The 25590-nt window shown below is 43.5% G+C and overlaps 1 protein-coding gene across 6 annotated transcripts in view; it reads left to right on the plus strand.

Moving 5' to 3' along the window:
- MBOAT1 (membrane bound O-acyltransferase domain containing 1) overlaps positions 1 to 25590 on the plus strand; it is a 106480-nt gene that overhangs the window by 19446 nt on the left and 61444 nt on the right. Inside the window, exon 1 of one of the 6 annotated variants that reach the window (XM_045497258.1) lies at positions 14050 to 14115. The exons of the other annotated variants lie outside the window; for them this stretch is intronic. The gene's annotated coding sequence lies outside the window, so the exon portion shown is untranslated. Of the gene's footprint in view, positions 1 to 14049; positions 14116 to 25590 lie in introns of those variants that run through there. 6 annotated transcript variants of the gene reach the window in all.

Raw genomic sequence — 25590 nt, forward strand, 5'->3', positions numbered from 1 at the left:
TAACCAACTGAGCCACCCGGGTACCCCAGCTTTTCATTTTTTTTACTTACTAATATACAGTGTTGTATTCGTTTCAGGTGTGCAGTATAGTGATTCACCAGTTCTGTACGTTTCTCAGTGCTCATCATAAGTGTACCCTTAATCCCCTTCACCTTTTTTACCCATGCCCCCACCCGGATGCTTTTTGTATTTAAAGTAGGATTATTAGTTGTGCTGTCACTGTGAACGTTGAACTCCTCATATTGTCAGAAATGGAAGTTGGGACCAGTATGTTTTTAGAAAATTTCCTAGTCAGAAACATGGAAAGAAAACGTGCAGTTCTGCTGGTCCATGTTCGTGCTTTAGAATTACTTTTTACTGTAAGGTTTGATTTATGAACATCTTTGCATGTGTCTAAGTCACTTTCAGTAAAGGTGGGACGGATTTTTGGTTCATCCTGACTCCTCAGGCTCCAAATCAGGTGACTTTAGCGAATGAGTAGTTGTTTCATAAGATAAATATTTCTCTTGTAACATCACACAATAGAACCACCCCAAACCAAGCTCTCCATGCACTCACCATTGCTCACTGAGATAGTTCCTCCTTGGAAATGCTATTCTGCTACTCACTTCTCCATGCAAACAGCACATATTGATGAAGCCACAAGAATCCATGCAAAAATCTTATAAGGAACGATGGAATACTAGCTGTATAAAAGGAGACTAGAGTTCAGACACACACTGTGCAATTGATGTTTGGGGTTCCCTCTGAGATCTGTCCTGTGAACTCACCTGGCTCTAGGGGAGTAGGAAGAAAGGTGGAATAGCCGGTGGGGGAGCTGGGTTCTAAGCTGAGAGCCAGTATTTATTAGATACGTATTGGACAAGCTATTTAGACGTTCTGAGCCTGATTCCTGATTTGTAAAACAAGCCAATAATCTCTACAGTGAGGGGTCGTTGTGAATATCAGGTAAGGTAGGTGATCCCCTGGGAACGGGTTTGCAGACCAGTCAGTAAACAGGTAGGTGTCATTTGCTGTCATTTCCCCATCGCCAGCTCCATCACACTTCTGAATCTAAGGGATGCCAGTGTCACAGCACAGAACTTCAGCGAGATGGGTGTGGGTGGTGTTCGGCTAATATCCGGTGAATGGAAGAAAAGACCTGCCCTTGCAGGTGCTGGGGAGGAAGGAATGTAGGGTACTTCAAGGCAGAAAAGATGGGGCAGAGGGAGGAGTGAGTAAAGATACGGTGACGGGGTGGAAGGAAAGCTTTTTTTTTTTTTTTTTGACCGTGAGATCTAAGCTGATATGTGAGTAGGTTTCGTGTACCTAGGAAGTGTGAAAGAACTTCTTATCAGGTAAACATTACTTATCATCTGAAAATGCTGGGGTTGTTAGTTGGGGTGTGTTCACAGCCACCAGCGTGGCTTTGCATGTGGGAATATTAAGAAAATCAGCTGTCTTCTAAAGCAGACAGTGAGACACAGTTTTTTTGCTTATTTATCAGACAGTTGGGTATATAAAAGATACAAGTTCTTTCTCTTCTGATAGAAAGGAAAATGCAGCTTGATTCCCGAGGGAGTATGGGCCATAGGTATACTTATTCCACCTTATGGCATTATTTCTCCTTTCAGCTTCTGGTCGTCATGCTTATCTAGCGATAAATAAAACTTTTTACAGTGAATGCTTCCTCTATGCTGTGCCAAACACTCGGCACGAATGATCTCGTGTAAGCCACACCACAACCCTATGTGGTAAATAATATTTTCCCGGAAAAAAACGGAAGGGTATGTGACTTGTGTAAGATCCCATGGATTTTGACCCAGGAATTTAGGGTTCCAACCCTGGACTCTTATCCACTCTTGTATTTTACGTCTAAGGGTATGGAGCACAGTCTCAAAGCAGGAATCATTAGGGGAATATTTGGTAAATCTGGGAATGAACTAGATAGAATACAAAGCAATTTTGCAGCTGCCCCATTTGGCTTGTGCAGTGGGGTACAGTGACCCAGGAAACATGTCTTGCTCTCCTGTACAAGAGCAGGTGGTCACAGCAGATCACGCTGTGTGGTGTAGTCACAGCTCCCCAAAGCTGTTAGCTTTTAAGAAGGACACTGGAAAACTGAGGCATAGCTGACGGAAGGTGAGCAGGAAGCTAATTCATATGAGGATTGTTGAGGAAGAAGGGGTGTTTAAGTTAAAAGCCTTAGGAATGATAGGATAGCAGTTTTCAGATATTTGAAGAATATAGCTATTCTGTGTCCTTAGCAGAGTTAAACTCATGGGACAGAAGCTTTAGGGAGGTAGGTTTTAATTCGTCATAAAATTCCTTATTGCTGTGAGTTGCACAGATAAAAGAATTGATGACCAGTGGAGTTCACGAGTCCCCATCCCTGGCAGGATTCAAGCAGAGGCTGTATGATGATGGCGCCTGTCTTCAGGAACTACACCCTTCCTTTCCTGACGTCCCTACACGCATGTCCTGAGTTCTGTTTCATGTCCAGCTGCCACTCCACGTGATTCTTGTTTTAGTATTAATTGCCAAATAAGTCAGTGGTTTGAGGAGCCAAGTTTCTCAGTAGGCATTTAAAGATCATGAGAGCCCAGGATGTCTGGGGCTCAGTTGGGTGAGCATCTGAACCTTGATTTTGGCTCAAGGTCATGATCACAGGGTCGTGGGTTAGAGGTCCGTGTCAGGCTCTGTGCTGAGTGTGGAGCCTGCCCGAGACTCTCTTTCTCTCTCTCTCTTCCTTTCTCCAGCTCTTACCCTCTCTCCCACTTGTGTTCTCTCTCTTTTTAAAATAAAATTAAAAAAAAAAGATCGTAAGATCTCTAAATGTTAAGCAGTAGAGGAACAGATTAAATTATGCTATTTAATGGAACCATATACAAATATTAGAAGGAAGGCAGTTTGAAAGAGATCTATCACACTGAGTAAAAGCAAGTTGCTGAACAGCATGTATATTATGATCCCATCTCCCATTTAAATTAAAAAAAAATCAATATGCTCTTTCTCTCTCTCTGTCTTTAGTTCTGGAATGATAGTTACCAAAATGTAGCTAGTGGTCTCATCCCAGTGGCCTTGACCCTCACAATAATCATCCAGATTATTGGGAAGGGTGAAGGAAACTTTAAAATTTTACATCTGTGTGTGTGTGTGTGTGTGTGTGTGTGTGTTTAACAGCCCTAGTATTTTGGCATTTAAAATCTATAAAAAGAAAGAGCTTCAAGACCCAAAGGGATGACGTAGTTGTGCAAGATGACGGGTGATGTGGCGGTTACTGTGTGGCTCACCCAGTTGTGAACCCAATAGGGTTGCAGAGGAAGATGTCAGAAGAGGAAGAAGACGAGGCTGTTCTGCACTTGGAGTTTTGAGTATCTTGGCAAATGGGACTACTTTGGACAGGAATGAGGAAACTGGAAATAGAGGTTGCCTTACAATGTGACTTCTGCTTGGGCCACGTTGAGATGAGAGCAGGATTTCAAAATGGACACGTCCTGAAGGGAAAGCGAGCTGTGAGCTATCAGAGCTGAGAAGTTGGAGGTTTGGAGATCACTGGCATCTGGGGGCAGATGAAGCCAGAAAAGGTGTGAACTTGGGGGAGGGCAGAGGGGGTGACCTGAGACCACAGAGACCCAGTTTGCCCTGGCGAGTGATCCTGCTGAGCACCGTGCACATTGGGGAGCCAGGAAAAGGTAATTGAGCCGAGTAGCTTGGAGACGGGGGAGGGGCGGGGGAGGGTGTTACAGGGGCCCGAGGTGGGAGGAAATGGATGTCTGTGTAGACCACTCAAGAGAGAAATCTGGGGACTTTGAAGAAGAGAGACAAGAAACAATGGCGGGAAGGATCAAGGGGAGTTTGGTTTTGTTTTTTAAGACAGAGGGGAGTTGTCCTTGTTTGAAGACAGCAGTGAAGTCGAAACCTGGGGAGAAGAAGCTGACAGACGTGGTGGTACAGAGTGGACTGAATGTCAGGAGGGATGAGGTCAAACCCCTGGTCAGCTGAGGACCTCGAGAGAAGTCCGCTGTCCACCCAGGAGGTGGGGATGGACTTGACTCGCTTCAGCGTGGAGATGGGAAGAAGGTGGGGTGCTCCTGCTGAATAGCCTTGGCTTTGGATTTTGGGTGAAAATGTGGGAACTAATTTATCGGTGTTTATTGTTCAGAAAGAGTGAAGTGGATGGGAGCTTCAAAAGGTTGGGATTGGGCTCAGTGTGTCCGAAAGGCACATCCAACGGGCCTAAGGCATCTGCGGTGGTCCAGAGTGTCCGTGGTCTACGGCACTCATTCCTAACCAGCAGTCACCATCAGAACCATCTGGGTGGCTTTTGAAACCCAGGGATGCCTGGGTCCCACCCTTGATCTCTCGGAGTCAGAATTTCCTAAGAAGTCCTCGTCTGGGACTCTTAGGAATTTAAAGATTCCATGTACCGTTCAGGAGCTGCTGGGGATATGCTGGCTGCCTTGAGGAGGAAGCGTGACTTTCCAGAGCATAAATAGCCTTGAGTACTGTGTGAAGGCTCGTCTGAGCATTGGCTCCTTGAGGGACTTGTGAAGTTTTGTGCACTTGGGAATTTCAGTCTCCCCTGGTGATCGGGCAACTTACTATTTCTCAGGCAGAGCCAGCCTTCATATGTGCGGGTATGCGTGTGTTTACTGTTCTTAGCCTGCCGTGTCTCCTTCCAACTCAACTCCAAGGCGTGTCTGAATACCCCCCGCGTCCTTTTTCTCTGGGTGTTCTTCAGGTTCTCAGGGTGGCCTCTTATGCTCCATATGGTGTTCCCATTTCACTTTTATTTATTTATTTATTTATTTATTTATTTATTTATTTATTTCAACGTTTATTTATTTTTGAGACAGAGAGAGACAGAGCATGAACGGGGGAGGGGCAGAGAGAGAGGGAGACACAGAATCGGAAACAGGCTCCAGGCTCTGAGCCATCAGCCCAGAGCCCGACGCGGGGCTCGCACTCACGGACCGCGAGATCGTGACCTGGCTGAAGTCGGACGCTTAACCGACTGCGCCACCCAGGCGCCCCCCATTTCACTTTTAAATGTAGGAAGAAAACCAGTGTTCTGTTAAGTTTCTTCCTTTCTTGCCCTGACCAATGGAAATGATTCTGTTTCTGCTTATTGCTTTGTATGAATTAATCCAGGAGTCTCCCTCCTGATGTGACTCTCTTTTCTTGCTTCTCGTCTGTGTTGGAGATGGAGGTTGCTGAATCTCTTCTGGTTTTGTACGTTATTTTAAATTTGTAAAAATAGGAATTTGGAACTGTTTTCACAGGAGAAGTGAGAAGGAGAGGGGTGCTCTGCAGGACCCCTGGAGCAGAGACTCAACCTGGAGAACACTCCCCATTAAGTGTGCATGGAGGAGCCATTTGGCCGTGTGCAAAAAATATGTTACATATAATTTTGTCATGGGATTTTCAGAATTATCCTAATGATAATCTGATTCCCGTCCTCATTTGGTAGACAAGAGCTAGGCTCATTGAGATTAGATCACTTGCCCAAGGACACCCAGCTAGCTAGTGGCAGAACTGGTTGTCTCATACCAATGTCTGTGCGCTTTCCCCTGTGGCATGCTTACTACTTTGTTCGTGTCTTCAGAATTAATAAGATGTGCCCACGATAAGAAGGCTAGGCCTTTGAATTAAATGGTTATTGCAAATGGAGTTGCTGGTGTTGAAACATTCCAGATGCCCTAGGAATCCTGTCTTATGTCCTTGGGAGGACTTTATGGTTGATATCTGAAATGAGCAAATTGTGATGGCCAGAGATGTTTCAGAGGAATAAACATAGGTTATTTTTATCTGGAAGATGTTTAAGTTTGAAGTCAATGTTTCCAAACAACTTGGTAAATAGTTTTATAACCATGTTTACACATCGCAAGGTTTTGCTTAAAGCTGAATGGCTTCTCCTTTTCTTTCCACATTTCCAAATGTGGAACTCGTTCATTAACTAGAAATCGATCATTGGGAATAACTCTAGTCTCTGTGGTTTTCTTCTCAATTTCTGGTTAGTTTATTTACTTTCAGAAGTCCGTGACTTTTTTCTCATGTGGTTTTCTTAAGTCCCAGACCCAGTTAGAGTTTAAACCCCTTTACGATGTGCCTTTGATAGAATATTCTTGTTTGTGCTCCTTCTTCAAGGGCTGCCCCAGGGCCCTGCCTCAAAGCCATGGGAGTTTAGGCTGGTGTCTGTGAGTCCTGATTCAGGCCAGTGGCCAGCCGGGGAAGAGCTTGTGCAGTAAACTTATTCCAAACATCAAGCTCTTATCTTTCCACATAGTCCCACTACAGCCTGCCTCCCTCTCTGTCTTCCCTCCTCCTTTATTTCCCCCTTCCCTCCCTTCCCCTCCCCTCCCTTCCCCTCCCCTCCCCTCCTTAGCCTCTCTTTCTGTTTCTCATTCCCTCACCCTGGGTTTTAGGAATGGTGACGAAAATCGGGGCACATGGGTTTTTAAGTGCTTAGGACTGGAGAGTGAGGACAATAGGAATGGGACCAGAAGCACCACTGAAAATGGACTACCTACTTGTGCAGCCACTATGGAGAGCAGTGTGGAGATTTCCAGAATCCTAAAAACAGAACTACTCTGTGATCCAGCAATCCCTTTTCCAAGTATATACACAGAGGAAATCAAATCACTATCTGGAAGAGATAACTGCACCCCCATGTTCATTGTGGCGTTATTCATAATAGCCAAGACATGGAAACAACCAAGGTGTCCATTGATGGATGAATGGATAATGATTATATATATATATACACACACACATACATACATATATATATATATTCCACTGTAAAGATACATACAGTGGAATATTATCCCCCAAAAAGCGAAGGAAATCCTGCCATTTGTGACAACATGGATGAATGTTGAGGACACTCTGCTAGGGGAGATGAGTCGGACAAAGACGAATACTGTATGGTCTCACTTACATGCAAATCAAGAAAAGCTGATTTTGTCTTCAATCACATGGAAAAGCTTTTGACTCTTGTTCTGGGGGCAGGGAGGGGTGTGGTGAAGATAGAGTACCTGTGGGTGCTGAAGCTTCCAGCAAATTCCAGCCCTCTCACCCCCATTTCCTTCCTCCCAATCACTTACTGATGTGAAGCAGCAGGTGAAGGCAGGGAGCCAGGACTGAGCTGGGATTAACTGCCTGGGACGCCTTGGGCAGGTTACCGCTCTTTCTCTGTTGGGCACTGTCCTAGGTGCTAGGCTCACAAAGATGAGTAAAACTTCCTCTTTGCCTGTAGAGAACTCAAACGTAGCCAGAATATGGCCCACAAACAAATAATTACAGACACGTGGGAGCTGCTTACCATCTAGCGATTGAGGCCCGGCCATCAGCCTTGGCTAAGTGACGAGGGTCCTGCTTTCCAGGGGGGAGTTGCCTTGTCTGCCTTTCTGCCAGCATGGGCTTCTAACCCTGGGTTGCTGCTAGCTAGTCTCTGTCCACTTCTTGTGGATGGCTTCACTGCAGACAGTGTCCCATCCTCCTCCTGTCCCTGCAAGATGACCGTCTGCAGGATGACCGGGGATGCTGTGATCATCAGGCCCGGCTTTTGCCGGCCAGGCTGGACTTCCTGTCAGTGCCAGCACCTGAACAGCCCCCTAGCATGCCCTCACTGGTGGCCCTCTTCCTGCACATCTTGCTGTGAGTTACTGGCTGGAGACCCCCGGGGTTCCTAAAGTACCTTTCAATTTTAGGGCAAGTAATGGCAAAGGTTTTAGAGCCGGGTGGCAAGCCTTTTGGGGAACAGCAATAACTTGGTGGAGTCACAGCTCTTCAGGGTCCTGTTCTTAACTTTGCTAGTTAGTCTAGAGTCTTGATTTTTGTTGGGGTACTTAGACTTGATGGGACTCAGGGATGGACACCAACCAAACAGAATACCTTTTTATCCGTTCACTGTGGCTAATACAATTGACACGCAGGGCAGAAATCCTGATGTTGGGTAGTCATTCCATTCACATCCCATGTAGGAAACTTTTCCTACAAATTGCAAGTATAATCAGAAGTAAAGGGAGTCAGTTGGGTGGGCATCATGGTCATGGTGATCGAGCCATGTTAGTCAGATGGACCCAGTTGCATCATACTTGGTACCTGGGCCACCTAGTTGTGGTACCTGTTCACTCATAGCGTATTCACGTACTCAAAAATTTTTTTCTTTTTCTTTTGTTGTTTAATAGAATCCTTGCAGACCTCCCCTTTCTGTAAACACATTATCTTTTCCGGGTAGGTCATAGTACCGTGGATTAAATTATCGTTTATTTTAGTTACATTCCAGCCTCAAGGACAGGGCTGCCTGCCAGATACCTTGAGTGAGAGAGTAACGAAGGGGAGCAGAGGACAGGGAATCCTCTTTGGCTGTAGTCATAGCCTCACCTCTCTGGAGAGGAGCGAATGATAAGGCCAGGGGACTTTCAACGACTGAAGAGTGCTGTATGTCAACTTGTTTTGGTAAATGTCGCACCAGTCCTTTCCATTGTGTTTTCTGAGTTTTTCCTCCTTCAACGATAACTTCTCCATTATGTTCCAGAGTTACAATAACGGTTGGGATGTGAGAGTTCGTTCCATTTTCACCCCTTCCTATGGGCTGTGAATCAATTGACAAATACTCCTAGGTCTCAGGCTGCTGGATATCAGCTTTGATACTGGGAAAGCTAAACTGGAGATGTCATTATGGCTCTGGGGCTAACGAGAAGCTCCCACAAAACTGGATTGAGCTGATCTATCCCAGTGGCAGGTTGAGCAGCTGCCTGGGGGGCTTGCCCCATGGTGGGAAGAGGAGTGGAAGACTGAGCAGCCTTCGGGAAGGCATCTCAGGAGAGAGTCCAGACTCTGAAGGCACTGCTCCCTCCCTTCTAGGAAGCAAGGGTCCCCCTAGTGTCAATCATACCCTCCCTTGGGCAGACTGAGTGAGGGGAGGAGAAAATGGAGAGGGTTTCTGCCCAGTGTTCTAGTAAGGAAAAGTCTTTGATTATGTGTGGGCCGAGGGGGAAAGGTTATTGGCCTGGAAAGGTTTGAATAACCTTTGGTTTGAGTAAATACTCAAATTCTTGTAGCAACCCTAAAAGTAGGTCAATACTACCGTCTTATGACTGAGGAATTGGAGTAATTTGTTCAGGGTCACCCAGGTCTGTGGAAGAGAGCAGGGACTTAAATCCACGTCCCCCTGACTCAAAATCTGGGCTATATCCTATCACACCAACTTGTTTATGAGAAGTTGTGTGTGCTGCTATCCCTTCCTTAAATTCACTGTGGCCATAAAATAATCTCTTAGTAATCCAAGGCACGAGATGGTAAATATATGTACCTGTGCCCTTTAATTGCGCTCTACAAGCACAGTGTCCTCTTAGCATGACTGCTTCTTTAACTTCTCGTTCCCATGCAGATGTGAGCTCTCTCTGATGCTCATACGGGTTGTGTCTCCCATGTGTGAGGATCAGCGATGCCTCTTGCTTGAGTTGTCTGTTGGCCTCGCTTCACCCCTTTCTCAAGAAGGCGGGGGCCAAGGCACTTGCTGTTTTCCTACCAATTGTAGCATGTAGCACAATGCCTGAACCCACACAAGCTCTGTGGGATTATTTGTTCAATTGAATAAATGTCTGGATCCACTTTAGCGTGCAAGAGAGGAGGACTAGATGGAGAGAGAAGGCCAGAAAGAGAAAGTAGAGTTAAGTGGGGTGGGAAGAAGGAGAGGACAGAAGGGAGGCGATAAGAAATACATTTTATTTAGTTATTTATTATTGTTTTTTTTTTTAGAGAGAGAGAGAGAACACAAGCAGGGGAGAAGGGCAGAGAGAGGAGAGAGAGAGAGAGAGAGAGAGACAGAGAGAGAGAGAGAATCTCAAGCAGGTTCTATACTCAGCACGGAGCCAGATGTGGGGCTTGATCCCATGACCCTGGGATTATGATCTGAGCCAAAATCAAGAGTTGGATGCTCAACTGACTGAGCCACCCGGGTGCCCCAGGAAAATACATTTTAAAAAGAAGAGGAAAGGAGAGGTTGCATGGTGAGCATTTGACACGGGCCAGGATATTATGCCTCCTCTAGCTGAGACGGTCCTCTCCCTTTTTGGAGGCTCTGACAACACTTGTCTTTGGCGGAACTTGAGGAAGGCGTCACCACAACAGTGGCCAGGGAGGCCTCTTTTGTCGCCAGAGCGTCACTCATAATTCATCTGCAGCAGCCACCCAGGTGGGAAATGCCCTCAACAGGCAAGTACTTTGGCGGCTGACAAGTAGGCAAGAGGCAAGGTTAATAAATCCACCTGGTTTCTATTTTTAGCATGCTGTTAGCACTGCCTAAAGCTGATTGGCCCAAGGTAATCATTTGCTACTTTATTCTCTTTTAATTATAGGTCTCATTAAACTCAAGTTTTGGCTACATTAAACTTTAATTCTTAAATTTTAAGTTCCAGATATTTTATCATTTTTGATGTACCTGTAAGTGGGATTGTTTTCGTAATTTCTCTTTCTGCTGTTTCATTATTAGCGTGTAGGAGTGTGACAGATTTCTGTACATTGATTTCATATCTTGTGATCTTACTGAGTTCATTTATCAATTCTAATAGTTTTTTGGTGGAGTCTTTAGGGTTTTCTATATATAATAGTATGTCATTTGCAAATAGTGACCGTTTTACGTCTTCCTTACCAGTCTGGATGCCTTTTATTTCTTTCTGTTGTCTGATTGCTATGGTTAGGACTTCCAACACCATGTTGAGTAAAAGTGGTGAGAGTAGACATCCTTGTCTTTTCCTGATGTCAGAGGAAAGACTCAGTTTTTCACCATTGAATATGATGTTTGCTGTGGGTTTTTCATGTATGGCTTTTATTATGTTGAGATAAGTTCTCTCTAAACCTACTTTGCTCAGGAGCTTTGTCAAATGCTGTTTCTGAATCTATTGGAGTGATTGATAAATGGCTTTTATCCCTTCTCTTATTGATGTGATGTATCATGTTGATTGTTTTGCAAATATTAAACCATCCTTGTATCCCAGGAACAAATTCCACTTGATTGTGGTGTATGGTTTTTTAAAATGCATTGTTGGATTTGGTTTCCTGGTATCTTATTGAGGATTTTTGTATCTATATTTATGAGAGATACTGTCCTGTAGTTCTCTTTTGTTGTGTGGCGTCTTTGTCTAGTTTTGGTATTAGGGTAATGTTGGCCTCATAAAATCAATTTGGGAGTTTTCTTTCCTCTTTTATTTTTTGGAACAGTTTGAGAAGAATAAGTATTTACTCTTTAAATGTTTAGTAAAATTTACCTGTGAAGCCATTTGGTCCTGGACTTTTGTATTTTGGGAGTTTTTTTGATAACTGACTCAATTTCATTGCTGGTAATGGGTATGTTAGAATTTTCTATTCTTCCTGCTTTAGTTTTGGTAGGTTATATGTTCCTAGGAATTTATCCATTTCTTCTAAGTTGTCCAATTTGTTGGTATATAGGTTTTCATAATATTCTGTTACATTTGTTTGTATTTCTGTGGTGTTGGTTGTTATTTCTTCTCTTTCATTAGCAGTTTTGTTTATTTGGGTCCTCTGTTGTGCGCAGTCTCTCTCTCTCTCTTTTGATGAGTCTGGATAGAGATTTATCAATTTTGTTGATCTTTTCCAAGAACCATCTCCTGGTTTCATCGATCTACTCTGTTATTTTTTTTAGTTTCTGTATCATTTCTTTCTGCTCTGATCTTTACTTTTTCCTTCCTTTTGCTGGGCTTGGTTTTGTTTATTCTTTTTGTAGCTCCTTTAGATGTAAGGTTGTTTATTTGAGATTTTTCTTGCTTCTTGAGGTAGGCCTGTATTGCTATAAACTTCCCTCTTAGAACCACGTTTGCTGCATCCCAAAGATTTTGGACTGGGATTTTCATTTGTTTCCATGTAATTTTTTATTTCTTCTGTGATTTCTTGGTTGACTCATCCATTGTTTAGTAGCATATTATTGAACCTCCATGTGTTTGTGCTCTTTCCAGAATTTTTCTTGGGGTTGATTTCTAGTTTCATAGCATTATGGTCAGAAAAGATACATAGGAATAAGCCAAAGAGGTGAAAGATGTCTACTCTGAAAACTATAAAACACTGATGTAAAAATTCAAGATGATGCAAAGAAATGGAAAGACATTCCGTGCTCATGGGTTGGAAGAACAAATATTGTTAAAATGTCTATACTACTCAAAGCAGCCTACACATTTAATGGAATCCCTATCAAAATACCAACAGCATTCTTCACAGAACTAGAACAAGCAACCCGAAACTTTGTGTGGAATGAAAAAAGACCTTGAAAGACCTCCAAGCAATCTTGAAAAAGAAAAACACAACTGAAGGTATCACAATTCCAGATTTCAAGTTGTATTACAAAATGGTAGTAATTAAAACAGTGTGGTACTGTCGTAAAAATGGACACATAAATTAATGGAATAATTAATTTATGTGCCTGGGTGGCTCAGTCAGTTGAGCATCTGACTCTTGATTTCAGCTCAGGTCATGATCCCAGGGTCATGGGATTGTGCGCTGGGCTCCGCACTAAGTGTGTAGCCTGCTTCAGATTCTCTCTCTCCCTCTGCCCTTCTCCTCTGCTTGCTCACTCTAAAAAACCAAAAAAACAAAAAACAAGTGACATATATGTAATGGAATGTTACATAGCCATAAAAAAGAATGAAATCTTGCCATTTGCAACAACATGTATGGAGCTAGAGAGTATTCTGCTCAGTGAAATAAGTCAGTCAGAGAAAGACAAATACCCTATGATTTCACTCTTAGGTAGAATTTAAGAAACAAAACAAATGAGCAAAGGAAAAAAAAAAAAAGAGACAAACCAAGAAACAGACTCTTAACTCTAGTGAACAAACTGATGGTTACCAGAGGGGAGGTGGGTAAGGGGATGGATGAAATAGGGGATGGGGAGTAAAGAGTACACTTATGATGAGAGACAACAACCACCACAACCGCAAAAAAACAAAACCAAAAAAAAAAAGCAAAACAAAACAAACCCTCACTTGCAAGCCACCAGGGGTTCTGGGACTTTTGAGCATTAGCTCCCCATTCTCCTGGGTGGTGCCATACCAATAAATTACCTTTCTTCACTGCAAAAAAAAAAAAAAAAAAAAAAAAGTTCTAATGAAGCCCTTCTATACCTCTAATTTGAAAACCTTTTACAAGTTTACATAAGAGATGCCATTTATTAAATGAAGTTTTCATTAAATTCACTTGTCCATGGATATACTCTATGTTTTGAAATGGAAAAAAACAACAACCCAAATAATTGGTATTTGTTAAATGGTAGGCAGGAGAGTGGGTGCCATATTTAAAGGCCAGAAATTCACACCATGTTTAAGGCAATTCAGGGTGGAATTTTGTTGGCAGATACACCAAGTACAGACAACTCTTGAGTTTCGTTAGCAAAAAAACTAGAGGAGCCGATTCTGTGACGGTGGGAGAGTGGGGTGTACACAATCCACAGCCAGTGGTGTTCATTGGAGCAGGAAGAGGTTAGGGAGCTGCCCCTGAGGGTGTGTCTGAGAGTGTGTGCTGGGGTGTCTCAGAGAGATGATGGGAGTGAACAAAGATGGAATATTGCAGGGCCGTGTGGGGAATGATGGACAGGTCATCTGGGGAGACCAAGGGTAGTGGGATGTGGTTGGGAGAGGACTATGGGGGAAAACTGAAGTGGGTTGGAGGACATCAGTTTACCTTGGAGGTTTGTTGAAACAGCCCAAGGAGTGTGTTTTCTGGGCAATGCAGAGGTCAACTGGGTAGGGCTCCTTTGTTCAAGGAGGACACAGTCTACTAGCAGAGATGACCCGTCCGCAGATACTTTGGCCACAACACACGCCGTGGTGGGTGCAGTTGGCCAGCATGAGCCGATTGCCGTGGCTGCCAGAGGGAGGGTGAGATCCTATATCTATCTATGTCTATGTGAGATCCTATATCTATCTATATCTGTATCTATATCTATATATCTGTAATTATTATTTTTTTAATCCAACTCTTGGCAGGTGCCTTTTACCAACTGGACACCCAGTGTATGTTTGGTGAGCTGAACTTGGAGGAAGAGTGGCTGGTGGGATAACCTTGTGCCACCCAGTACCATTTGTGAATTTCCCGTGCTGTCTTGTGTGGTTACCAGTGAGTTCACATGAAGTAAATCAGTTAATCATTAGCTGGCAGGTGCCAACCAATCTGCCTGCTCTCTTTGGCTAAGTCATTTGGTCACAGCCAAGGCATTATTAATGTTTATAAGAATTTCTGAGTTAGATCCTAAAAAAAAAAAAAAAAAAAAAAAAAAAAGAATTTCTGAGTTAGAAGGGAACTCATGGATCATTGATATGACTTCCCGATGGCACCAGTTAGAAACCTTATTAGGTCCTCAGTGATGACAGGAGTTGCCTGATGTTCCACAGGTAACAGATGTTGCTGTATCCCACGTTGAACCTGTCACAGAGCTAGGCAGCGTTCAGCCCAGGGTTGGGGAATGGACACCCTGACTCTGATGCCAGGTGCACTCGGAAGGGCCATCACATCTAAAATGACTATTAAGTTTTAAATACTTACTTCCCAGAATTCTGTGATGCTTTTCTAACCCTGGCATGTTTTTGTGGCATTAGCTACTTGCTAAAGATTGCAGCGATGGACTCTTCATAGTAGTAGGTAGCCAGAGCAAGACCAGCTTTTTCTCTAGAGGCAGATGGTGTCATTTGAGGTGGCCTAGAAGTCGATTCATCGAATAAGCAAGTCATGACTGTGTGCACGTTATGTACAGATTTTAGGAACTTCCCTGTTTCATTATGCGTGGGTACCCTTCAGCCTCCTCTCCCCCATAGAATTTATACCCTCGAGAACTGGTGGCAACAGGCAGTAACTTCTGCCTTGTAGTGTGGAATGGTGCAATTCACATGGGAAACAGAACAGAAAAACCACAACAGGTGAAAGGAAGTGGCATCTTGGCTTAATGGGGTTGCAAAGTGAGTAGATTTCCTTTTTAAAGTTTACACCATTGCAAAAACTAAAGTATATACTCTATAGGACTGGGAGGTTATACATAAAACCCAAAGGACATTTCCCTCCATATTGAGATAGAATCCCTTTAATGCTTAACTGTGCGCTCGCAGGACATGAGTCTCCTGAGTGGCACTCCATGCCAGCTAATCTGCCCAGCTGTCATTCCTGCCATCAGGGACTTAGAGAATCTGGTATCAGAGGGAAGGGAAGGAGGGAAGTGAGGTGGCATGGTAGAGGTGGGGGGAGGTCAGTTGCACTTGGAGGGAACAAAACAAAAATGAGAAAATGTGAAGTTTTAGCGATAGCAGGCATTTTAGGGTAATTAGAAACATTTGCCAAGTTTTGTGAAAAACCATTGTGGTTCCTTTATTGTCCATATCTACATAGCGTGGTGGATTTATTTATTTTTTTTATTTAAAAAAAATTTTTTTTAATGTTTATTTTTGAGACAGAGACAGAGCATGAACAGGGGAGGGGCAGAGAGAGAGGGAGACACAGAATCGGAAGCAGGCTCCAGGCTCTGAGCCACCAGCCCAGAGCCCGACGCGGGGCTCGAACTCACGGACCGCGAGATCGTGACCTGAGCTGAAGTCGGACGCTCAACCGACTGAGCCACCCAGGCGCCCCGTGGTGGATTTCTTTAAATAGATGTATTTGGGAGCTTCTGGGTGGCTCAGTCTCTTAAGCATCCGACTTCAGCTCAGGTCATGGTTGGTGAGTTCAAGCCCTGCGTCTGGCTCTTTGCTGACAGCTCGGAGCCTGGAGCCTGCTTGGGATTCTGTGTCTCCCTCTCTCTCTTCCCCTACCCCGCTCATGCTCTGTCTCTTTCTCCTCAAAATAAACAAACATTAACAAAGAAATTCAAATAGATGTATTGGTTATTAGAGTATCCCAAGGCAGGGATACTGTTTGCCACTTAAAATAATGAGGCAGGAGAAAATATTTAAGTTCCTGAAGTTCAGAGGCCAGCCACCCTGGAGAAAGGTGACTTTTTAATTGTTGAAACACCAGCTGTTAGGGTCTTTATTAGTGTTTTCATCTGGATGGTGACTGTGGGCAGGTAATTCTTGATGGCAGGTTAGACGGTTAAAAACCGTCTTTTTTAGTGTTTCTAATATGTATGAAATAACTTGGTTAAACTGTCCAGTTCAGCCCGTCTTTAAAATTAGTAATTATGAGGCCAGGCCTTCTTATCATCTTTGAAATGGAGTAAAAGCTGATAGTAAAAGCTCTCCTGTCCTTCAGGTTGTATTTTCTGTTTAAATCCTCACCTTTGAAAAAAATTACCTGTTTCTAAAAAAATAAATAAATAAAGCTATTTCTGAAGTAAAAATAATTAATAATAAGCCCTTAGTCCTTAGATAGCTTTTGTCAGAGCTGTTCTAAATATTGATTTTTACATATATTAATTCATTAAAACCTCACAATCACCCTAAGTGGTAGGGTTATGTCTATTACGTAGATGAAAATGGTACTAAGCAGTGTGTGAGTCCAAAATTTGGATCTGAACGGACCCGAACGGACCCTTGGCTATGCTTTCTACCACAGTACTGCAGCATATTTTTTGAAAAAAATTTTTACTTACCAGCAATTTTTTTAATGTTTATTTATACTTGAGAGAGAGAGAGAGAGCGAGTGTGCTTGGGGGAGGGGCAGAGAGGGGGAGACACAGAATCTAAAGCAGGCTCCAGGCTCCGAGCAGTCAGCACCGAGCCCGAGGCGGGGCTCGAGCCCATGAACCGTGAGATGATGACCTGAGCCGAAGGCGGACGTTGAACCAGCTGAGCCACCCAGGTGCCCCAACACTGCAGCGTATTAATCCTAAAACAAAACCAAAAACTCACATGCCCTCACAACCCAGCTCGGAAGAACTCTTTGCAGACAACCCTTACAGTGCTGTAGGGCTGCTTAAAATGTGTTGCAAGTGAATATGTATTTTCCAGCACGTAGTATTTTTTTCTAGACTTTCTTTTGTAAAGGAAAATAAAAATTTCATGGAAGAGCCTAAACTTAAAATTCTCCACTTAAGAGGAACCAAACAGTGTCTTGTGCTAAAGATAGTTTCTCGCCTTGGGCCTTTCTCACTATATTACTTTCATTAATTAAGGAAAAGTGTTTTGGGGCCTCTTAAAGGGGACCGGCTCTTAGGGGAGGGGACGGTGTTTTGATACTCTGTTTCCCCTGCTTGCCTATGGAAGTCTTCATTCTGTGTTTCAGAACTTAAGGACAGTGGTTTTGCTATAACTCTCTCGACTGTCTTAGTAAATAATCTATCCAGGGTGAATTAATTTGCCTCTCTTGGATATTACCACCTCTTTTCTGCCATGCACCCATCATGTCAGACAGGAAAATGGAAATTCAAGGACTTTTATTTTAATTTTTTAAAGTTTATTTATTTGGAGAGAGAGAGTGCGTGCAAGCAGGGGGGAGGGACAGAGAGACAGAGGGAGAGAGAGGATCCCAAGCAGGCTCTACACTGTCAGCAAGGAGCCTGACGCGGGGCTTGATCCCACCAACTGTGAGATCGTGACCTGAGCCGAGATCGAGAGTCAGATGTTTAACTGACTGAGTCTCCCCGGCGCCCTCGATCTGATTTTTATTCCGTGTGGGTCCTGTGAGTGGAACTGTTTGCAGGTACCTGTGATTTCTTGAAGCTACTCATGAGAAGGAGCTCTTCCTTCCTGAGCCCGATTCACCAGGCTGCCCACGGCAGTGTAGTTGTGCTGTGTGTGGGTTCAGCCACAGCAGTGGCTGTCTGGAGTGTCTATAGATTGGTGGCCTGGGCACCGGGCGCCTGATACTTTATTTTCCCCACTTCTCCCTCTGGTGTCTTCGTTTGTGTCCACACATACCCACCAGCTTTGCACTGTATCCTGAAGGTCACCTTTTATCTGCGACAAGAGCAAGTGTAACCCCACCACCTGGAGGACGTGGTCCCCTGACATCCAGGTGTGCTGCACATACATACACGTATTCCTCGGATCACGATGGATCTGGAATGTACCGTAAGAGTTGGAGTTAGTGCCATCACAGATTTGTTCAGTTAGTGTGCTAGCATTTTTTAAAATGTATTTTTTTAACATTTATTGTTGAGAGAGAGAGAGAGAGAGAGACAGAGCTCAAGTGGGAGAGGGGCAGAGAGAGAGGGAGACACAGAATCTGAAGCGGGCTCCAGGCTCTGAGCTGTCAGCACAGAGCCCGACATGGGGCTCAAACCCATGAACCACGAGATCATGACCGGAGCCGAAGTCGGACGCTTAACTGACTGAGCCACCCACACGCCCCAGTGTGTTATCATTTTTAAAGGTTTCTTCAAACCCTGTATTTTATGTAAAACATATAAACCTTTACAGAAAACCCACCAGTTACTATTAGTCGTGCTTTTCATCAGAGTTCATAGAGGCCCCAGTAATGCCTGGCTCAAGGTCATTGGGGTCAGCCAGGCAGCCTCTGGAGCTTGGCCCACGGGATGAGGAAGGCAGCGGCTTCACCTCTGTCTGGTCCATGCTGTGTTTGCGGAGGGCTGTCCCTTGGGCATTGAGAAGAGGTGGGTGGAATGGTCAGAGCCCCAGGGTAGACTTGTCTTGGCTTTTCAACTCTAGAGAAAAAAAAAAAAAAAAAAGAACTCAAACAGTCTTCCAGTCAGTAAAGCCTGAATATAATTTTGCTGTTACCCAAATAGCACGTGACCTACCGTAAAGCAACAGGAACTAGCTGGGATCGTTCTTTGGAGCCCCCAGTTGTGGGTGCCACCGAGCGATGCCTGTTGCAGCTGAGCAGTCCCCCTTTCTCCCTTAGATTTATTTCAGTTTTCTTCTTTATGTATTTTTCCATTCACGTATTCTACAGAGATTAAATACTTATGTGCCAGGCACTGTACTGGGTGCCAGGATCCAAGGGGTAACAAGGCAGTAGGTTTCTGTCCACGAGACCCTCACGTTCTATTGGAAGAACAATTAGAGATTTTGGTCAAGAGTCTCAGTTGTGCCGTCGATTCTGATATCTCATCTGAGTTCTGTAGTGGCATCGTAAGAAGCGACTGTTACGGTATCCTTTGTGTCTTTTCCCTTCTTATTTATTTCCCTTCCCCAACATCTTTGTCTTTATCATTTCTCTGTATTTTAAACCCAGGATTTCCAAACTATTTACTGGCACTGCCTAGCTCTGTGCAGAGTACTCAGACTTCAACAGTTGTCTGATCTCTGGTCTGTCTCTTTCTAAGTCAAGCAGAGTTTTAAATCTCCTTCGTGTCCTCCTGTTTGTGAACAGCCAAATGTATTTTGACTCTATTTCAGATATTTTCCAAAATCAGTCATTAATCATTTCGGGTGACATGTTTCCATTAAGTCGTAGTATGTTGTAAAAACCTGTTTCAATCTCTGTGATTATTTTATGGAATTTTAAGATTTAAATTTTAGATGAACTTTCAGAAGTATTTTGCTTCTGTGGGAGCCGAGGTCTAGAAAATACTAGCTTTCTATACTCAGAGACTCTAAAGTTCCAATTTTGTGTGACATGGGGAGGAACGTGCGTTTTCTTCAGAGTCCCTCTGAGGAAGCTAAACCGTGTTCCTATATTTCTGCCCTTTTTGCCTGCCCCCTCCTATGTTTTTATGTATCTTTTTATGTTGAAATGTTTGTTTAATACACTACTGATGATCTGTATGCATATATCAAGGTCATCTATGCATATGTGTACACTTAGGTGTTTACGGGACTTTTTATTGTCATTTGCCTTTGACTTTTTTTGGAACTGAAACTTAGGCGCAGAGGGCACTTGCTAACTAAGATTTAGAAAGGTGAATAAGGCTGACTTCACGTTCTGTTTGGTAGTAAGAGCAAAAGTGGAGAAGGCAAGGCCATAGACATTTCTTCGATTTTTGTAGGTAGAACAGCCATCTTTAGGAATCAGTTTTTCGTAGTAGTTGAGACCACAGCATATTTATTATCTTCTCTTTTGTTTTTCTTGTGTTAAAGAATGTAAAAGAGTTTCCTGCTGTCGGTGATGCTGCTGGGTTTGGATTAAGAGGTTTAACTGCATTGTTTCCCATTGCAGTTGGGGGTGAAGGTTAGATTCGGGAGAGACCATTGGGTGTGGATTGTATCAATCACGTCTAAATCGTTGTACATGAAATAACTTCGATTATTTAAAGAAGTAACACTTGGAACTCTTGAAGGCTCCAAAACAGTCTGTTCTTGCATCTGAAAATGTCTTTCGGTAAACATTTTCTGAATGCCTAGCAGAGGTCTGAAACTATGTTCCTTATAGAATAAAGAGTAAACATAGTCTCCAGAGGCTTCTCTTACCTCTTCTCTGCCCTGCCTTTCTTTATCCACCTTTTCTTATTCTCCTGACATGCTGACCACTTAACCGCTTGCCCTGAGCATGCCATTCATTCATTCATGCATTGCACTATAGAGAACCTAATATATAGCAGGCGCTGTGTGTACATTGATCAAAAGGATAGATGTGGCCTTCTCGAAGCTATTGGTCCAGTAATAACAGAGCATGAGGAGTGATATGATTGCAGAAGCTGAAGGTGCCGTGGGAGTAGCAGAAGGGAAGGCTTTCTGGAGGAGGTGACCTCTAAGCTGAGATCCGAAGGACTGAGGAGGAGGGGAGGGAGAGTTGGGCAAGGTCAGAGGCAGGGAGATTAGTAAATGGCTGTTGAAGTTGTCCAGGTGAAATGAATGGTAGTCTGAATTAAGGTGGATGTGGAGAGGGGAACGAATGGATTAAAGATAGATTTAGGAGGTAGAATTAATAGAGTGAGGAGATTGATTCTATTTGGAGGGTATGTAAGAGAGAGGTGGAGTTCTCTGGTTTCTGGCCTGAACAGTTGGGTGGTTGAAGGGTCCCACCCTTAGATCAGAGACCTAGCAAGAGGAATTGATGGAGGGGGCAGGTGATGAACTCTGTTGGGAGCTTACGGAAATTTAGGTGTTTGTGGCTTATCTAAGTGTTGATTCCAGTAGGCGTGGGGTGTCTGTCTGTGATTTCAGGGGGGCACATCTGGGCTGGAGAAAAAGATTTGGAAGTCATCAGCTGGTATTGGAGGCACAGGAATGAGAGCGGCCCCTTGGCATATAATGTGGCATGAGAACAAAAGCTGGCCTGGGATGGCCCCCCGAAGGGCACCATTTTAGCAGGAATGGGCAACAGGGGAGCAGCTCTCAGGAAGGAGGTAAGGAGTGATCAGAAAGGTACAGACAACCAAGAGAATGTGGTGGGAGGGAGTCAAGAAGAAAGAGCATAGAGGGGCGTGTGGGTGGCTCAGTTTAGCTCAGGTCATGACTTCAGCTCAGGTCATGATCTTGTGGTTTGTGGGTTCGAGCCCCATGCCATGCTCTGTGCTGACAGCTCAGAGCCTGGAGCCTCCTTCAGATTCTGTGTCTCCCTCTCTCTCTGCCCCTCCCCAGCTTGCACTCTGTCTCTCTGTCTCTCAAAAATAAACAAACATTGAAAAAAATCAAAAATAAATAAAAAAAGCAGAAAGGCCATAAAGTACAAGTGCCAAATGTACTCCAGGTAGACAAAGACTGGATGTGGTTCCTTGGCTTTGACAAACAAGGACGTGGTGGTGACTTGGGCAAGCAGTTGTGGAGTGTTAGGGATATGGCATGGTTTATGGCATGATGGGGAGGTTACAATTGGAGGGTGATTTTAGGGATTCTTTGGAGTTTAATTTTTAAAATAAATTCCCTTTCCCCTCCTTTACTTCTATGAATGTATTGGTGGAAGAATTGATAGGCACCAAAGAAAAGCTTGCTGACTACTTGAAAAACATTTTTTAACCTACAGCTGGCGATTTGTTTCCTACCTTTGAAAACTGTGTATAGTTTGCTGTTGAGTAGGCTAAGGTATTGCTGTTGTTTTTCAAATGGGATGCATGGTTTCTTTGACTCTCAGTCCACATTGGAGTTTCCCTTTTGTTACAAACACATATTCTAGAGAACATGATTACATAATAGGAGCTGAAAATAGCTTCATTCCTAGGGACCAGGCAAAAGCACAGATTTTCCTCTTATCATGGTCCCCCGTTATACAAGGGCCAGCAGCCCTTGCGACTCTCCACTCTTGGAATTGTGATATCTGTGTTGTATCCCCTGCGGCCCCACAAGGTCTCTGTTTTGTAAAAGGTAAATGGTGATGTCTTCTATTTTCGGTGTAAACTAAATGAAAAAAATTAATTCTGTCGTGCGACTTTGGGGAATTGCATAACACGCTCAGATAATTGGTCACACCCTAGGGTATTGCATAAGAAAATACATACAGTCCTGGTTCTGCATTTTCCATTGTCCCCATAGATCTTGCTCAGAGTAGCATCTTAAATAGCAAGTAGTATTATGGGTGACAGCAAAGTGTCCATGTCTATGGAGGGTATCGTCTTTAGAGTGGTAAAGTTGTTACTTAAGTCCACCAGGAAAGAAGTTGTTCAAGTCAGATTTTTGTGTGTGTGTGTGTGTGTAGGAGGCAACATAGGTTGTTGGGGAGAGAGGCAAGTTGGGAATCTGTTTCCTTCTCTCGCGTTAAATAACCTTATTTAACCTCCCCACTTTGCCCACTGGGAAAACACTGGTGCTATTTGTACTTACTGCCTCCTTAGTGACGTGAAACAACCAAATGCAACATGTGCGTGTACGCGTGCATGCGTGTGGGTACAGTTACTGTTTTCTAAGAAAGGTGACACGATGGTATCCTATGATTGACTCATGCTCCATGCTGATTGGGCTTATGTCTCTTAATTCTATTTTAAATGTATGCCTAAGAATTTTAAAATAAATAATGAGATTTGAAAAAAAATGTAAATTTGATTCTTTTTTTTTGAGAGAGAGATTGAGAGAGAGAGACAGAGCATGAGCAGGGGTGGGGCAGAGAGAGAGGGAGACACAGAATCCGAAGGCAGGCTCCAGGCTCCAAGCTGTCAGCACAGGGCTGGATGCGGGGCTGGAACCCACGAACTGTGAGATCGTGACCTAAGCCGAAGTGGGATGTTTAACCGACTGGACCACCCAGGCGCCCCAAAAGAATGGGCTAATTGTGTTTTTCATCTGGGAAAGGTCTTTGACTATATAGGAGCATATTATGCATTTCATAGGCCAGCAGTGATTTTTTGGGTGGGGGTGTTTCATCATTTATATGCTTTCTACTAAAGGATGTGTAGAGAAATTGGTCAGCCATAATTAGTACGTTTGAGCTTTTCTCCTTGCTACTGTTTGAAAACAGCTTGATGGGAAACAAAAAAGAGATGATTAGTACGCACTGAGCATTTCATGCTGGACAGGCATTGTGCTAAATCACTTTACATGTATTAACTCAATTGTATGAGGGTATCTGTATTATCATCCTCAGTTTTTGGAAGAATTTAAGACACAGGTTAAGTAACCTGGCTAAGGTGGTCCAGGTAGAGGTTAGAGTTAGGGTGGGATCTGTCTCCAGCAGTCTGACTTCACAGCTTGTGCTCTTTATAACTGTTCTGGCTCTCGTCACTATTGATTAAATCTGTGTGCTTAATTCATCTGTATAACTCTCCCTTTTTATAGCAAATAACTTAAAAATGTTAATCTGTTGGCCAATAAAGTCATTGGCCAAAGATCAATAATAAACGAAAAGGTGCTCAACTAGTAGTCAGGAAAGTGTAAATTGAATTACTACGATACCAGTGTTTTTCCATCTGATTGAAAAAATTAAACAGATTGACAGCATTCAGTGCTGGCTGGCAAGGGTGAGGGGTGAAGGACACATACACATATATGATGGTGGGAGTAAAACATTGCTTCAACTTTTAGAGAAAATCTCTGGTCATATTTATTAACATTTTAAGTAAATATGCCACTTGACTGAACTCCTGGGAATTTATCTTACAAACATAAAATACCCAGTACATAAAGTATATGTACAAGGACTTTTTTTTTATGGTGCTATTTGCAGTGCCCCCCTCCCCCCGCCCCCAAAAAAACCCCAAAAAAATCCTGGAAACCACTTGGAAGTTGGAAAGTGCTTGAGGAAATTATGTCACGTACATAATATTGAAGTTTTGGAAAGCTTAAGAAGACCCTTTGCTTCCCTCCTGGATGTGGACCAACTTGGAAAGAAAACCCAAGAGACAGCCAGAGGGAGATCAAAATATTATCTTTATTAATGATAAAGCTGATTAACCACAACAGATTCCCTATCTCTTTACCCTTGACTGACTTACCCGCCCCCCCCCCCCAATCACTGGGAGCGGGGCAACCATACAAGACCCCCGGGGAAGGACAAGGCAGAGAGCATAGAGCAGGAAAGGCTCTTTCTAAATGCAGACCTGCCCCCACAGAGAGATCCCAGAAGGCCTGACTAGCCATGCTCAGTGTCTCTTCTCAAATTCAGCAGGTGGCTAAGTCATTCCTTCTTCCCAGGGGAGGAGGGACTGAGCCGGTCAGGGTGGAGACCTTTCATATTTTCCCTCTGAGGGAATGGAGTGGAAATTATCTTACTTCTGTGGAAATCATTCTGTGGAAATCATCTTATTTCTATGGAAGTCATTCTATGGAAAATAGAAAACATTCTCACCCCAACTCATGTTATAGAATATCATGCAGCTTTGAAAAGTACATACTAGCTCAACGTGAATGGACTTGGAAAGATGTCGATGGTATTTTGTGAAATGAAACATTGAGTTACAGGGTAATTTTTATGCCATGATTGTATTAAACAAAAGGAGAAACCAATGTGTATGAGTATGTTTTATAAATATAGAAAAAAGTGTTAAAAAATGGAGAATGGTGGGTGTTGTGTGTAGAAGCTTGGGGATGGGGGGGGACCGTGAACTTTTCTCACTGTATATTTCTGTATCTTTCAGTTGTTAAAATGAGCATTTGTTAATTTTTATAGGAATGTAAAATTGGATGAAAAAGAACCACCATGACTTCTTTCAGTTGACTTCATTCAGGTGTAGTTTTGCTGGATGCCTGGAAGAAGGATCTAAAGCTCTTTCGATGTGTTTCATTGAGTCCTCACAATGGAGGATAGTAGTTCGATTCATTTGGATGCCTTTTATTCAGTTTGTATGAACCAGTTGGTTTTCCTGTTCATTTTTAAACCTTCCGAGAAGAGTGAGGTATACAGTGCGCTGGACCTTTTGAGTAGTTCTTTTGCCAGTTGAGAAAGCTCTTCTGTGATGGGGTGGTGAGTGCCAGGAGCCAAAACATAGCCAGAGTTAGTCAGCCAGCACATATGTCAATGACGTATCAATAAGGATGTCATAAGTCGCACAGGGCATGGGGTTCTGAATCCATTTATAAGGTGGAAGGAGATCTGCCTAGAGAGTTAGGAACCTCCAGCCATAGTCCCCCCATTTCTTCCCCCCATGAGCCAGTTTCCTTATCCACAAAATGAGAGGCTTGCACCAGATAATTGTTAATAGCCTAAAACTTTCTTGTCTATTTTATGCCTGATTTAAAATTTTTGGTTACTCTAAAATACACTTATTTTTATTTAAAAAAACTTTTAAGAATGTTTATTTATTTTTGAGAGAGAGACAGAGTGCGAGCTGGGGAGGGGTAGAGAGAGAGAGGGAGACACAGAATCTGAAGCGGGCTTCAGGCTGCGCCGAGCTGTCAG

This window comes from Leopardus geoffroyi, chromosome B2, assembly GCF_018350155.1.
Source record: "Leopardus geoffroyi isolate Oge1 chromosome B2, O.geoffroyi_Oge1_pat1.0, whole genome shotgun sequence".
NCBI lineage: Eukaryota > Metazoa > Chordata > Mammalia > Carnivora > Felidae > Leopardus > Leopardus geoffroyi.